Here is a 16,065-nt window from a genome sequence, read left to right on the forward strand (position 1 = left end):
AAGGGTTTCCAAACTGTGTCCCCCAGGAGCCCTAGGGTGGGAGCAGAAGCGGGGGGGCTACTGACCCTCCAGTTGGAACAGCTGGACTTTGATCTTTTTTTTTTTTTTTTTTTTGTGGTACGCGGGCCCCTCACTGCTGTGGCCTCTCCCATTGCAGAGCACAGGCTCCGGACACGCAGGCTCAGCGGCCATGGCTCACGGGCCCAGCTGCTCCGCAGCATGTGGGATCTTCCTGGACCGGGGCACGAACCCATGTCCCCTGCATCGGCAGGCGGACTCTCAACCACTGTGCCACTAGGGAAGCCCTGGACTTTGATCTTTGATAAAATATTAATAGCTGCTCCTTCCTGAGCTCTTGCCGTGTACCAGGCATGCACCAGGCCTCTGCCTCAGCAATTGCATTTGTCCTCAAAAAATCCCACGAGGAAAGTAGCATCACATCCCCATTTTACAGATCAGGCTGCTGACACTGTTGGAGGCTGAGGCTAAGCGGCATTCTCCAGGGCTCACAGCCTGTGGGAAGGAGAGCCAGGACTTGGACCCAGTTTCCACTCTGAGCTGCTGTGAATATGGGTTCTGTGGCTAAGAAGAAAACTAGGTGCCGGAGTTTGAGGGGAGTGTCCCATTTATCATAATTTGTTTCCTCCAGAGCTGAGTGTGTGGGTGCGCCTGCCTCTCTGCCCCAGAAGAGCGTGGCCTCAGCCCCAGGTCGCCCAGGGCCTCTACGCCCCACCACGTGGTGTCTGTGTGCACGAGGGCCCATCTGCCCATCTGTTTCCCTTCCCTCTGCTGTGGGCTCTGCTTCCCCGTGGTCCAAACAACAAGATCCAGCCCAGAAACAGCATATGTTTCCAGCCTCTGCTAGTCCAAGTCATAAATCGCCTGGTGTGATGTGCTCCTTGTGTCAGCTTGTTTCAAAACTCAGGGTGGAGGTGGCTGAATGAGTGTGAGGAGAATGCAGGGCCTCCTCCAGGCTGAGAAGCTGAGAGCTGGGAGCCGGGGTGAGTCCAGGACTGAGGCTCAGGAAGGGAGACAGGGACTAGGCCTGGAGCTGGCTTGGGGGCTCAGCCTGGGGCGGGAACCAGCAGGTAGTGGCCTGGATTCAAGCTGGGCCTAAGGGCTGAGACTTAAATGGGAGCTGAGGTCAGAGATCAAAGGGTTGGGCTTCTTGTCCAATGGTCAGAGGTCCAGACTTGACTTGGAGTCAGGGGTCAGAGGGCAGGGGCTATTGCTCAGAACTTGATGGGGATGGAGAACTAAGCTCAGTTTGGGGTGAAGGTCAGGCCTCAGGCTGAGGTAGGGTTAGAGGTTAGAGGTCAGAATCAGTCCAGTGCTGAAGGCCATAGCTAACTGAGAAGGAGGTCCCCAAAAACTCAGAAGTCTGCCTGCTCTATCCTGGAAGTGACGTGTGCCAGGACCGGTGACAGAGGGATGCCTGTGATAAATAAGACGGGGCTTCCAGGGATTGACCATGAGTTTGAAAAGGACTGGGCACAGATCTTACGTCCAAAGCCACTAGAGCAAGGCTGGGGGCCTGGCCTCCAGTCCCAGCTCCCTGCCCTCAGGATGGGAGCCTTGGTTGCTTATCTCTGAAGCGTGGATGGCCACAGCACCTGCCTCCATGTTGATCACGCTCCATCCATGTTGCTGATTTCTACCCTCAAGACTGTGTGCCCTGGAGTGGGGGTAGATGAGTGAACACAGTGAGGGTGAGTGGTCGAGGCAGGTATGTGAGATGCTTCTGTGGCATGGGGGGCGGGGGGGTCTCAGGAGAGGAACTGTGCCAAGGCCTTAGGTCCCCAGTCACCACCCAGGGCTCTGTCACTCCCAGGCTGCCCCAGAGAGGTGACCCTGCAGCCAGTTCAGGCCTCAGCTGCCCCCCCGAGCCGTGTGTGAGCAGCACCGTCCCGGGCGTTTTTTCCAGGCCTCCGTTCTGCCAGCTAGGTTTTCCCACCTCTTCTCCGTTCTGGGCCCAGCATGGCCAGAGATCTGGGGACAAGCCCACACAGCCGCCAGTTGGGGAGCTAGGATGGAGGAGGCAAAAGCAGGAGTGAGAGGCCAGCAGGCAGAGAAGGGTGCCAAGGAGGAAGCCTTATCACAGGCCTCTCTGTTCTCATCTCCCACAAGGCCTGGTCACGAACCAGCCTCAGCTGTTGACCCGCCGCTGGGGTCCTGACCCCAGAGGTCTCCCCCTCCCCACAGGGGAGCACAGGGAGATTCAACAAGGGGGGAACCAGGCATGTGTGAGGGTGTGGGGGCTGGAGGGAGGTGAGAGAACCCCTGGGGGACAGGAATGGTGGAGAGCCAGCAGAGGACATGTGGACAACAAGAGGGCTGCCCTGCCTGCCCAGGATGCAAGGCCTCCAGGGTTTGGCTATGAAAGTCCCAGTCACCTCCTCCAGCTGAGCTATTAATACCCAGCTAAGACCCACGCACCCTTGCTGGGAGGACGCCGAGTTCCTTGGGGGCTAAAAACGGTCTGCGGTGGGGGTGGGCCCGGTGTCCTCCCTCTCTGCTTGTCAGAGGAGCTGGGGCCAAAGTCCATGCTGGCCTGGAAGGGGGCCAGAGCCAGGGTCGGGGTACAGAGGGTGACTGAACCCTGGGGTGGCCTGAGGATTCCAGGCAGAAGCAGGAAGGCACTCAGCCAGTCCAGTCCCCGTTGCTCAGAGACCTGAGGGTGGCCCGGGGGCCTGCCAGTGGTCCCACCCAGGAGACCCGCCTGGCTTTCTGGCTCCTTGCCCCACCTAGGCCTTTGCCTTTCCCCCAGGCCTCAGCTTGGTCTGCCCCAGGCTGCAGTGGGGCTAGCTGCTGAGGGCTGCCTGCCTGTCTTCTGCCCAGAGGGGCCTAGAAGGGAAAGGGAGCTCCAGGGAGGGGACAGGTTCGGAGCCTCTAGTGGGATCCGGGCCACCTAAAGCAGAGCCATTCACGTTCATTCACTGAGCTTCATGTGTGAAATTTCGATTATTCATAGCATTCTCTCAGGAGGGAGTTACTGGCAGCACCATTTTATAGGTGAAGAAACTGAGGCTCGGTCATCTCCTCAGAGCCTGAGCTGGCTAGACCTGGTTTGTCAGACTCCAGACCCTACCTTGTGTTGCCTCCCGTTATGTCATTGCAAAAGGAGATTTCTTGGTTTGTCCTGGGGATCCATGAAACAGGTGTTTCCATCAAAAGGCCCTGATCACTGTAGTGTCCCAGGCCCACCAGAGTGGCCACACCAAGAATGAGAGGCCTGCATGGGCACCTTTCTCCTGCATTGGTGAACCCCCCTCACGGGGATCGTCAGCCACTTCTTCCCTCATTCCTGGGGCTCAAGGACACATCCTGGGAGCCTGTGCTAGTCTTCTGGGCTCGAGGTCACCCAAGGCCACCTGCTCCGTGCTGTGTCCCCTCCCTTCCCATGATAGATGCTCCAGGATCCAGACACCGACCCCAGAAGAGCACAGACTTGGCCAGGAGAGTCCAGACGAGAAAGTGGTTGAGAGGTGTCAGCCCCGGAGGCCCCCTGAGCCGGAAATCCCGACAGCTGCCTGGCTTATGGGTCCTGGGCACTGGGCCCTGACCCAGGGCAGGCAGCAGCCGTGTCAGGTGTCCAAAGGAGTTGGGGGAGGTTATGGCTGGAGCCAAGCCTGTCTGCCTGTGGTTAGTGAGGCTGTTGACACCTCCTGGGCTGCCAAGGCAGAGCGGCACCAAGGGGCTGGGGGAGGGGTCCTCGCTTAGCCTGGAGGGTCTGAGGGGAGAGACAGGCCCTGACTTGAGGGTCTGGGGAAGGAAGCACAGTCCTGTCCTAAGCTGAGAGAGACCTGGCCCTGCCTGAGAAATCTGAGGAGGGGGACAGACCCCTAGCTTTGGGGGCTGGTAGAGGGGGTATATTTCCAAATGGCCGGTGGGGAGTAAGGTGTGGGGGGTTGTCCCAGCCTGACACCAGGACAGCAGGGAAGGCTGCCCATATCCTGGGTTCAGGGGGAAGCTCTGAATCTGCCGGCCTCCATTCCTGGCTGGGAGGCACGTGCCTCTGCAGGACAAGCAGGAGGCCTCTGGCCTCAGGCTGACCATACAAACAGCCCCAGGGTTTCACTTCCCCGGGAGAAAAGGAGAGGCCTAACCTTGCCTGGATTTTCCTTAACCCCCCGGAGAGGGTCTTTGCCTCTGCGCTGGTGGTGATGGGGGACAGACTAGCCTCAGAGAGCCCGTTCCAGGGGAGCCCTGCCAGGATGGGCCCCCCTGCTCATTTGATCCATGCACCTCAGCTCTCCTGATGCCCATGTGCCCCCCCGCCGGAGCCACCTCCCCAAGCAGTCTTCCTGGATTGATAGAGGTGAGGAGGCACTATACTTCCAACTCCCACGCCAGGCTGGAGTGTCAATGGCTACCCCATCTTCTTGGGGCCCCTGCCAGCCAAGCCTGACCTCATGAGGCTTTCCTTTCCTTTCACTTTCCTTTCAACACACCCTCCCTCCTGGCTCCCTCCTAGACCTCCAGGCCTCTGGTTCTCTGGCTGAACCAGCCCCTTGGCCACACCAGGTCTGGGGTCCTCTCCCATCTCAGCTGTCCCTGCTGCTCAGTCTGGGGCTCAGTCCCCTGCCCTGTGTCTGTCTCTTCTCTCTGGGTTTATCTTTGTTCTCTGGGCTCTGACTCAGACCTGACTCTGTCTCTCTGTTTTAGTCTCCATCTCTGCCTCTCTCTCTATATCTGTCTGGCTCCCTGACCCAGTCTCAAATGCCTCAGTCTTTCTGTCACTGTTGCTCTAGGACCCGGTCCTGGCAGTGTCTCCTCTCCCCACCTGGCTGGGGCACCTGCTCAGACATCTGCTCTGCTGTCTGCTCGCTGGGCCCCACGAAGAGCTCAGACAACACTTGTGGTCTCAACTCTGGCCCAGTTCCAGGGGAACTGCTGTGATTCCCAGAAGGTGGGTGAGGGAGAGACAGGCCAGAGGGCCATGTGCTTGCCTGTCTCTTGAGGGGCTAATGGCCCTGGGCTTTCCTCTGCTCAGGCCACGGCTACCAGTGCCACAGGCTTCACATTTTACCCCACCACTGACGGCTGTGGGACTCCGGGCAGGTTCTGAGCTCGTGTCCCCTTCTCCATAGTGGGGCCAATAGGGCCGACTTCAGCAGGTGTCAGAGGATGGAATGTCAGCGCACTTGGCGGGCACTTGGCACTGGGCCCAGCGTGTAGTAGTGCTCCATAGAGTCCCCATGACTGTTACTGTGACTGTAATTCCCCAAGGTCCCTGGAGTCATGATAGGCGGAGTGGGGGATGGGCTGAGCTTCTGCTGTTTGAGGTGTCCCATGTCCACCTGCGTCCCATACCCTTCTCTTCCTCTGTTGGACAAAAGACCTATCGCTATACCTGGGACCTTCCTGTCCTCAGATTCTGTCTGAATTGCACACTGGTGCTCACCAAATTAATTACTGCTGGCTTGGGGATATATTTTTTTAAGAAGACATTTTTCCAGGGGGAAAAACACGCAGGAGCTATAATTAGTTGGGAAGAGGAAAGAGGTGCGGAGCGTGTGAATCATCAGCCCCAGTGATAGACGGTTAGAGGCTGAGCAGAAGTTTCGGGAGAAGCTGCTGGAGTGTGGGTGAGTTGGGGATGGGGTGCTGCCCCCAGGCAGGCTGGGGTCGTCAAACACCAGGCATGTTCAGGGATGGGGACTTTATCTGTCACCCTGAAGTCTATGCCCTCCCCCACAAGGCTCTGTCACCCATCACCCTCTCAAGGTCCCAGCTTCTCAGCTCCCCTGCACGTCCTGCCTGCCCTGACTGTCCCTAGGGCTTTTGTCCACCTTATCCCAAGGCCAGTGCCAGTCCCTGCTGGCATGTACCTGGGCAGAGAGCCTTGCAGCTTAAATGAGGAGAGAAGCTGTGGAGGGTTTGAGGTGCAGGGATTGTAGACCATCTAGACCAGCTTCTCATTCATTCACTCACGTGTTCATCGAATACTGAAATGCTGCTGTGTGCCTGGTCCACAGACAGGCAAGCCAAGGACCAGAGAAGTGCCACTCCAAGGCCACACAGCTGTGAGTGGAGCAGCCTCTCTGCCGGTCCTGTCATACCAACTCTGCTGAGCCAGACCCTGGGCAGGGCTCTGGGCCACCAAGGGGACAACGACCAGGCCTCACCCTAACTGAGCCCATATTCTGATGGGGGAGGCAATCAGGCACCTCTAGGGCAGAACGCCCAGTGCTGTGAAGTGGGAAGCACAGCGCTGTGGGAGCTCGGAAGTGGATCTTGATCCAGCCTGGTGGTCAGACAGGGCCTCACAGGGGATGAGGTGAACAGTGTTCTGAGGCTGGAAACAGCATGATGACCCATCATGCTGGAGGGATGTTAAGTGATTCTGTGGCAGGGCTCAGGCAGCAGCAGGAGTGGGGGATTGCTGGGGACTGTGGCTTCTGGGCCAAGTGATCACAGTGTCCATTTCCCCAGTGTTTCTTCTGAGCAGCTGTCTGGGGCGCTCTGAGGCCCTCGTCCTTGGGGACTCTCCATTGGTTCTTTTTGACGTCTGGGGCCCACTGACCCAAGGTAACCCCTGTCTGGGCAGTCAGTGGCTAAGGGGACTGGACCCCAGGTTTCTCCCTCTCTCCCTCTCCTCTGGCTGAGGGCTGGCTACCCAATGGTCTAGGGGTCTCTGCCCAGGCCTCAGGGGCTATGCGGGAGCAGCGTGGCCTGTGCCTGAGAGCTGAGGAGAGGACACTTCCTCCCCTGGGAGAGCATGGCATCATTCAGCACACAGAGTGCTCCCTTCTAACCCCAGACCAAATTAGCCTTCCAAATTACAGGCTGCATGTCCTCCAAATTGGGGATTGGGTGGGAGAACAGAGGCCTAGCTCTCCTTCCTGCTTCCTGCTCACAGAGGGCTCTCGGCCCATCCCTAAATAACAGGACCATGTTAGGAAAGAATTCTGGGCACACACCCCCTCCCGCCCCAGGGTGCAGGGATCCCCAGGTCCCAGACCTGCATTCAGGCTCAGGGCAAGGCTTTGCCCGCCTGGGGTTTGACAGTGAGCTTGGAACCGGAACATTCAGTCAAGGCCAGCTTAGGGTTCTGAGGGCATTTTGAGGATCATTCATTTATTCATCAAACACCTACTGGGCACATTCTCTGTGCCAGGCATTGTGCTGGGCCTTGAGACACTGAGTGGCAATGGAGGTGACAGACATGTGACCAGGAAGGTACATGTCAGAATGAGCAGGCCTGTGGCAGGGGGTGTACAAGTGGCCCTGGGAACCCTTGATGAGGTCAGGGAGACCTTCCTGGAGGAAGGGGTATATAAGATGAGTCCCAAAGGATGCATGTGTCCTTAGCCAGGAGAAGAGAGTTCATGGAGGAAAGAATATCCAGTGCAAAGGCCAGGAGCAGAGAGTGAGGGAGGGGCATTAAGAAGTGGGTGGAGGCACTGGTTGGTTCAGATCCAGGGGCCTTGTCAGCTATGCTGGGGGATTGGATTTCATCAGAATTACAAGGGAAGAGGAGGCCTGTGATCCCAGGAGTGGAGGAGGATGGGTGTGTGTGTGTGTGTGTGTGTGTGTGTGTGTGTGTGCAGAAGCACAGTTGGACCATGGCCCCACCCCGAGGGCTCCTGGTAGGTATGAAGGGATGTGGGGGCAGAGGAGGGGGTCCTGGACCTCCCACATTGGCCTCCCTCCCACCCCCACCCCTTCCAGACAGCTTCGGGCCTTTGAAGAAACAATCCAGTTTACCACAAGGAAAACACGAGAGCCTGATGGTATTTCTTTGTGTCCTGAAATTAAGGTGCCTTCCTGTGTTTTCGCTAATTGGTTTGGAACTCTTCATGTTTTTGTTTTAGAAGAAAATTATTATGGATGTTGAGAATAAATGCGATCATTGTGTGGTGCTGAGAGCAGAGAATGAAAGGAAAACACCTCCTGAGCTCACCCACTCTTGTGTCACAGAAGAGGCAAGTGAGGTGGGGAGGAGAGACTTTGAGGCCACACAGCCACAGTGATGGTCCCCCAGGAGCAGGAAGGGGTGGCTTTTGGGGCACGGTGGAGAGAGGATGCTTGGTGGGGGGTTCTTACAGCAGGGTGGAGAGAGGACCTGCGAGTTCCTCCAGCTTCTGGTCTTGCTTGCACACCTCCTGGGATGGAGAAATCACTGCTTCCTGTCTGCGTCTGGTGAACTGGCCCAGCTGTAGCTGGTGAGCAGTTTTCCCTGAGTAGGCAGTGCTGCTCCCCTCCGGTCTCACCCAAGGTTCTCTGCATCCCAATCTCTACCCCACCAGGACCTCTGGTCTTCGCTTCAGCTGCCTGAGGTGAGGCTGGGGCCAGGGTGGTCTCTGTAGGTGGGACCCTGGGCTGCAGGCTGCACGGCACTGGATCTGATCTGGCCCCGGTAGATGGTGCCTGCACTTCTGAGCCTGATGGCTGGGAGGGCTTCCGGGCTGGAGCTTCCCCGGCTGGCAGCCAGCGTGGGAGCGTGAGGAAAGGCACGAAGTCTGCTTCCTGGATGCACGGCCTGTTGTCCAGCACATCCTGCAGGGCCCGGCCCTGCTCGGCTGAGGACACAAGCTAGTGGGTAGAGTCAGGCCTGACAGACAGTTCCATGGGCAGCACTGGGCAGACAGGTGGGGCACCAGGTCAGTGCACACCCTCACTCAGCAGGCTTCTGTTTAGCCCCTGCTATATGTCTGGCCCTGTGACAGCCGCTGGGCCCTCAGAAATGAATTAGACACAGACCTGCCCCTGCCCCCAAGAGCCTGTGGTCTGGACAGGCACAGAGGAGACAACAGAGCGCAATAAAAAACCTGTATCCCCGGCCATACCAGCAAAATCAGCTCCAGACTTTAGGGAGTGAAATCCTACATAACCCACTTCTACCCAGAAGCTAGAAAGGGACCTCTAGAATTCACCTCTGGCCTCCTGTTCCTTCTGCTTGACCTGCCATGCTCCCTTTTGCTGGCCCCCAGAGCGCCTGTGTACTCTGGTCCAACCTCTCCCTGGAGCTCAACTCCCTCCTCCACTCAGCTGCAGTGAACACTCAGAGTTTAATGGTCTCTCTGGCCATCTGGCCTTTGTCCAGGTTGTTCTCTCTGCCTGGAAAATGTCCCCTTCCTTTACACTTGCTAATGCCTACTCAGTCTTCAGAGTCAGCGTCCAGCCCTCTCCATGGGTAGCTTTCCTGGCTTCTAGATCATGACAGCCCCCTGGTACCTGTCCCTGTAGAGCCCCCTACACTGCTCCTCAGAGCATTCATGGAACTTGTGATCAGGTCTTTTAACTGTGTGCTTATTCCACTGGGGACACAGGACCCAGAGCAGGCCAGGTTTCTCTTGGCCACTGCTGGCCTGTCGTCTCACCCCAGAGGAGCCCAGAGGATGTGCTTAGTCAATATATGTTGAATGATGAGTAACATGTAAAACCCACATGTTTTTCTATTAATAGAAAGTTAAGTTCAGGCACAAACATCACAAAAATCTAGTAAGATTTAAATGCATGTTCATACCCACACGCTGAGAATGTTGCAAAGAGGTTACACTGCCCCCTAAAATGTAATTACCCCCGTGCCTGACCCCAAAGTCACTGGCAGTGGCTGGTTCAGGGCAGCCCTGAAGTTAACAGCAATAGCAGTGACACTGGCCGTGTGTTGGGAGCCACCTCAGCACTAAATAAGCGCAGATTTTTTTTTCAATGAAACATTATATTTGGATGCAAAAACCTAGAGTATCAAAGATTCATGTGGAGCCAAGATTCATTCATCAACAGACATTTCTTCAGAGCCAAGGGTTGGCTGAGCACTGAGGATCTGGTTGTGGACAGACGGCCTGCCTTTGCCGTATCGGCGTCAGGCTGAAGCCAGGAGGAAAAGCGGAATCAATGGACCTGACCTTTGGCCCTGGACCAAAGGGAAGGAAAGACATTTCCTCCTGCGGGATATACAATCTCTGAGCACATCTCTGTCAGCAAAGAGGCACAGCCTGACCCTGTCCTGCGGGGCCCTGGAGATTCCATTTTTTCTGGTGGGGGCCTGGGCCGGTCACACCCGCTCCCTGGGACAGTGTTGAAGCAGCTGTTAGAACTGGGATGCGCCAAAGAACCCTGCAGAGACAGGCTCACCACCTTCCCTGCTCATGCTACCTCTTCCACGGGATGCCACTCCACAGCCTGTGCATGGGATCCAGCCCGCAGCCAGTGTCTGCCAGCGGTCACATTAGGGTCACGTACAGGTCAAAGCAGCCCCTCTCTGCTGCCAGGTCATGGTTGGGATGTCCCGCTGTGTATGTGCATGTCAGGTATGGGGCACGCAGGGGCTGGGGGTCTCTGGGAGAAAACGGTGAGCACCTTGTGAGAAGAGGGCCTTGCCTTCCCCTCAAAATCCCCAAGACCTGGCCTTTCTCCTGCTTTAGACCAGAGTGCCCAAGGGCCTTAACCAGACAGACAACCGGCAGTGAGACAGCCAGCCTCCCTGGGACCAGAGCCCCCATTCCACCTGGCAAGACTCTTGGGTCAGCGGCCTGGGATCTTCGGCCACCATGGTGCTGACGTGCTGAGGCCCAAGTCCTCACCCGGCTGTGCCCTGCCCAATATAGAGGGCTCTGAAGGACACAGACAGCTCTTCCTGTGTCAGGGCAGTGGGGCCATTTATCACGGAGATAAGCATTAGCCAGAGGGCAGAGTTGGCGGAAGGAGCTGTCTGGAGGAGATAATCTAGGGTCACTCAGAGGGCATGGAAGAGCCATGTCCCCACTCCACCCCCTGCCACCCAGACCCCACCCCTATGCTTGCTGGCCAAGACATCTGGCTGTCTCACCTCATGGAAAAACCTGATGCTCTCCGGGGACAAGGAGCTGGGCTATGGTTGGGAGTGGGGTGTGTTTCCTCTTCATGTTCTGTGCCATGGCAGGGCCCCTGTGATTCTGCCTCGCCTCTTCACAGATGGGGAAACAGGCCTGAGAGAGTGGGCTTTGGACTGCTCTTGTCTGAGGGAGCGAACATGGGGTCCTGACCCTGCCCTCGGCCTCCTGCACAGGGTAGGAGGGGAAATCCACGTGGTGCTGTGTCACTGGGCACGTCCTATGTCCCAGGTGTTGCCTGCATGGCCTGTGTCCTGTCCCCTCTACCCTGGGGACCAGGCATTGCTTTGTCCTCCTTTTCCAGAGGGAGGCAATGCCCAGAGAGGTGAGGGTACCAGCCCATGGCCGAACCGCTGGGAAGTGGCCCAAGTAGGATTTGAACGTGGGGTTCAGAGCTGCATCCAGAGCACTGTCTGCCCAGAGGGGCTTTGGGTGTCTGGCAGAGGCCAGAACAAACCCACTAGATGGAGGACAGCTCTGGGATCCCTCTGCCCAGCTAAAAGCTGATACCCCAGACTGTCAGAACCCCCCAGGCTGCTCTGCTCACCCCACTTCCCTACCTTGGCACTCAGTGGGGCTCAATAAATATTTCTTAACAAATTAATAAGTCAAAAATGAGCAAACACAGTATAAATCATGACATTTCCCCTCTACGAGTCCCTGGAGCTGGTCAGTCCCTCTCTGGGGGCTGTACACACTGGTTTTGGTATCTCCCTGCCAGGGACACATCTGCCCACCACCTACTGGCTCCTCACGGTGGTCCCATCAGAAAAGACGGTGCCACCTTTGGGAGCAGAGAGAAGAACCCAGACCTTGGACTGTAGAGGATGGGAGTAGGGGGAGGAAGGAGCGAGGAGACCCCTCTCCTGGGCTGGGAGCCACACTTGTCATTACCCCATGGTGGACACTTTTGCAGCCCTGCAGCCCTCACCATCGGGGTCACTAAGTGTTGGTGTGTTCAGGGTGCTGCAGGGACCAGGGCTGGTCTGGGGGATGAACCCTGGATCTCCTTTCTCTGCCCCAATGTCCAGGGCAGTAGATTTGACCCAGAACCAGCCAGAGGCTTTTCTGGAAAGTCTTTGCTATGTGAAGGGAAGGAGGGGGCACCCTGGGAGTCTTGGAATTCATCTGGCAGGCCTGGGGGCCTGGGTGGCTTTTGAGAGCCTTTCTGCCCATGACCACCTTCGTGGGTTCTGGGTACTATTTAGCCTGCGACATGCTGGGCAGGGAGAGGGGTCTGGATTGTGCAGGGAAGGGTCCCAGGGCCTGGGGAAGGAGCCAGTGAGCATGAACAGTTGTGCAGAAAGGAGCCCAGCCCCCGGGGCCTGTGTTGGGGGGTGGGGAGCAGGAGGACAGACAGGCACAGCTGTGTCAGACCCACCACTACAACCCCCTGGGAGCCCCCCCACAGCTGAAGGGACCCTTCCTTGGATTTGGTTGGGGGCATTGGAACCTCAGGTGTGGAAGGGTTTTTTTTTTTTTTTTGCGGTACGCGGGCCTCTCACTGTTGTGGCCTCTCCCGTTGCGGAGCACAGGCTCCGGACGCGCAGGCTCAGCGGCCATGGCTCATGGGCCCAGCCACTCCGTGGCATGTGGGATCCTCCCGGACCGGGGCACAAACCTGTGTCCCCTGCATCGGCAGGCGGACTCCCAACCACTGCGCCACCAGGGAAGCCCTGGAAGGGTTTTTAATCCTCGGACACTGGGTCATCTCATGTCAACCCAGGGGAAGTTACAGACAGACCTCCAATCCTCAGGAGATAAGCTGAACTGACTTGTGAACGGGCTGCCTCTGAACCAGTGCAGAGCAGCCCTGGGCAGCCTCCCCCAGAAAAGTCCCCACTCTGGTGGTTGGGAGGGGCATTGCCAGCAGCAGGACCCCACACTGAGCTGGTCCAGCCCCTCGGGGGACAGAACAGGCACACAACAATAATAGCAACCATAAAAGAAACCCAAGGAGCACAGCTCTTGCTGTGCCCCAGACAAGGCTGAGCTTGGCTTCCTGGCCACTCTCCCATTGCATTTAATTCTCATGACCCTATGAGGTGTACACAAGTATTATTCCCCGTTTGACAGACTAGGAGCCAAGGCCCAGAGTCATGGAGCGTCAATAATCCTAATGGCACACGTGCACAATGCTCACAAAGGGACCTCAACACACTCCCAGGGTATGTCCTGCTGCTCATAAGCATCCTTCTAGCAAGGGCGTCGGTGACAGCAGAATCCTTAATGGGGGTGTCACTGGGTGAAATGCCCACCGATCAAGTCCGTGTACAGGACCCCAGTGAGGTGGACATGGAAGCTGGTGTGGAAGGTGGACCAAGCCTATGGTTGAGGGAAGGTCATTGCTGCTGGTACATATCGATCCCGTTTGTGTAACACACGTATTACAGATATAAAACCTGGGGCGGCGCTGGGGCAGATGGGGCACCCTAGTACACACATGCTGGAGGACACCCACACAGAGCCCAAGGACCACACCTCCCGTACCTCAGCATCCAGCACCCGCACAGAGCTGATCACGGGGGACCTGCCAGGGCACTCTCGTTCTCCCTCTTTCTCTCTCCACCTGGGCCTCTCTGCCCACCCGGCTGGGGATAAAGCACTGGAGGTGGGCTGGGCCCAGATCCCGGGTGCAGAGTCCTGGCTGGGCCTCCAGGCCTGGTCCAGACAATGGAGGCTTGGAGTCTTGGCTTTGCACCTCCTCAGCATCCCTACTCCTCCCTCTCTTCCTCTCTGCTTCTCTCTTACTTGCTCCTGTCTCCCTCTCAGTGTTCTGAAGAGTCCTCCTCAGTGGCAGCAGATACACGGGTGACACGTCCTGCTGCCTCAGTCACACACAGTGCCTCTCCTCCTGCCCCAGAGACTCACGCTGTTTCTGGGCATCAGGCTGGGGTCAGGCTGACCTGTGGTGGCTACAGCCTCACTCGAACTGTGCTCCCAGCCTGGCTCGGGCTGCACTTGAGCTGGACGGAATAAAGAAGCTGCTGGCCTCCATGTCCCTGCCCACCCCTCCCCTGCAGAATCCCTGGGCCCAGTAGAGTCATGGGAGGATGGAGGCTCCTGGGACCAGTGGCAGCGCCCAGGGCGGGTGTGGTGCCAGAGGACAGAGAGGGTGTGAGGATGGAGGGCTGAAATGGAGGATGGGGTAAAGTGGGGGCAGGGATGCACCCTTACAGGCAGGCCTCCCAGGGGTAGGTCTGTTCTTCCTCATCGCTGCCTCTAGCCCAGTGCCTGCCTGGCTGTTCCCTGTGGCCCTAGGACACTGGGGGGCAGGAAGCTAGGCAGCTTCTGGTGCAGACTTTCCGTGGTCTTGGGCCAGTCAGGGTACCAAGCCAGGCTCAGTTTCCCCATCTGTTATATGGGGCAAGGTGAAGGGAAGGTACAGGCCTAGGCATGCCCACCAGGTACCAGGAAGACAACTACCAACGACTGTAGGGTATCCACACAGGTCCTTCTTGTCTATGCCTCCCGCCCCCATAGTCACCCTTTCGCTTAAGTACCATTGCTCTCCCTGGCTTCCATGTGGACACCTGCCCAAGGCCACGCAGATGGAGAATGCTGGTGTCAGGATTTGAACTGGTTGCCTCTCTTAGGCAACCTGCTGTCTGAGCGGAGCAAGAGGATGCCAGACACTGACCCAGGATCAGGGCTGCCTGATCCCTGCACTGGCCAGAGGAGGTACCACAAATCCCACCTGCACGTCCCCCCAGCCCACCCTGCTCAGAGCTGTTCTGTGCATCTTAGCTTGACGAGGTGTGGGGAATTCATCAACCGCCGACAGAGCCTGCTGAGAGCTGGCTGTGAGTCCAGCCACCTCCCTGTCCCAGCAGCAGCCCCCAAAGCCTGAGGCTTAATCCCCCAGGCATGTCCTGCCCTTCATCTTTCCCAGGCTGTGTTGCCCTTCTGCCCCTCTTCTCTAGTTGAAGCTGGTCACCTCACCCAAGTCTTCCTCCTGGAAGCTCTCCCCGACTCCCCATCCTTCAGTACGTCTAGATTCCGTTCCCATGCCCAGAATTCCACCTCCTAACGTACAGGAGCCTCTCAGGTGCCTGGTGCCAGGCCTGGTGAGGCTCCAGATGCTGGCCAGCCAAGGGACCGAGGAGGACACCCCTCAGTGAGAGGAGCAGAAGGGCGGGAGTCAGGAGACCACTGTGGGCCTTCTCTGAGCCTTAATGCAGGACACTTGCCCAGCAGGGTTTGCGGAAGAGAAGGCCTAGGAGGACCGACAACTTCTCTCCAACCTGCACATCGGAGCTGGCTGGGCTCCCAGGGAAGTCTCAGAACATGAATGGACTCCTTGCCCCACCCCGCAGCAAGCAGAGAAACAGCCAACACCGGGGACCTCCTCCTGGGCGGCCTCCATGCTTAACCCTGCAGTTTCCACCTACAGAACAAGCACCAACTCCAGCCTGGAGACCCCAAGCCAAGGGCCAACCTTGCCCTCTGTTTGTCCTGCACTGCCCATCTAAAGCTCTGAGGTACTGGTCTGACATTCCCCATTTTCCCAATGAGGAATCTGGGGCTTTGCAGGGTTAGTAACATGCCCAAGGTCACACAGCTGTAGGTGGCAGAGCTGGGGCTCAACCCCGGGCTGTCCTGCACCTGCAGGCATAACGCCACTATGATGACCTGCTCAGCCCACACACGGAGGGCATCTGCGGCCCTCAGCCAGAGGCAGCCTGTTTTGCACAGGGTTTTCTTTTTCTTTTTAAATTTTTTTATTAAAACAAAATTTTTATTGAAGTATAGTTGATTTACAATGTTGTGTTAGTTTCAGATGTACAGCAAAGTGATTCAGTTATACATATATGTATTCTTTTTTTAATTTATTTTTTATTTTTGGCTGTGTTGGGTCTTCGTTGCTGCGCGCAGGCTTTCTCTAGTTGCGGCAAGCAGGCTTCTCATTGTGGTGGCTTCTCTTGTTGCGGAACACGGGCTCTAGGCTCATGGGCTTCAGTAGTTGTAGCACGCAGGCTCAATAGTTGTGGCTCGCGGGCTCTAGAGCACAGGCTCAGTAGTTGTGGCGCACGGGCTTAGCTGCTCCGTGGCATGTGGGATCTTCCTGGACCAGGGCTTGAACCCATGTCCCCTGCATTGGCAGGCAGATTCTTAACCACTGAGCCACCAGGGAAGCCTTACATATATATATTCTTTGTCATATTCTTTTCCATCATGGTTAATTACAGGATATTGAATATAGTTCCCTGTGCTATACAGTAAGACCTTATTGTTTATCTATTTT

The 16,065-nt window shown here is 57.0% G+C and overlaps 1 long non-coding RNA gene across 1 annotated transcript in view; it reads left to right on the forward strand.

Moving 5' to 3' along the window:
* The window catches only part of LOC109552188 (uncharacterized), a 74,852-nt gene that overhangs the window by 16,180 nt on the left and 42,607 nt on the right, over positions 1-16,065 (forward strand). The window contains exon 6 of the long non-coding RNA XR_012334627.1: positions 158-15,301. This is a non-coding gene — a long non-coding RNA (uncharacterized lncRNA). The remainder of the gene's footprint in view (positions 1-157; positions 15,302-16,065) is intronic.

Source organism: Tursiops truncatus, chromosome 10 (genome assembly GCF_011762595.2).
Source record: "Tursiops truncatus isolate mTurTru1 chromosome 10, mTurTru1.mat.Y, whole genome shotgun sequence".
In the NCBI taxonomy this organism is placed as follows: domain Eukaryota; kingdom Metazoa; phylum Chordata; class Mammalia; order Artiodactyla; family Delphinidae; genus Tursiops; species Tursiops truncatus.